We start from the raw sequence: 436 nt of genomic DNA on the forward strand, positions 1-436 counted from the left end.
TTCAAGGTTCGAATACCGAAATCTTCGTAACTACCAAAATAAAAATTCGTTAGTTTCCAATATTTCTAAAATCGTTACTAAAATACTTAAAATCATTTCTCTTTTTCCCCATCGTGATCATACATCCCTTTCATCCATCCGGTCCAACATCACATGTTCTTGACCATCCATTTTCATCGAAAGTTCGTTCACGATTTCCATCCATTTTATAGGTACGGTTTTTAGTAAAACTACATATTCCGATTTAAGACATTCTTTGATAATCTTATCACTTTAAAGTAAGTTGTGCAAAGTATCATTTAAGAGTTTTATGAGACATTCATGTGCTCATAAACCTTAACATCCTTTTTAACAAAAATTTCTACTTTTCCAACTTATTCCAAGCCATGGTTTTTAAGGCTAAAACAAATAGAAATACATACATTCTCATTTTTAC

The sequence above is a fragment of the Lupinus angustifolius genome, chromosome LG19 (genome assembly GCF_001865875.1).
Source record: "Lupinus angustifolius cultivar Tanjil chromosome LG19, LupAngTanjil_v1.0, whole genome shotgun sequence".
In the NCBI taxonomy this organism is placed as follows: domain Eukaryota; kingdom Viridiplantae; phylum Streptophyta; class Magnoliopsida; order Fabales; family Fabaceae; genus Lupinus; species Lupinus angustifolius.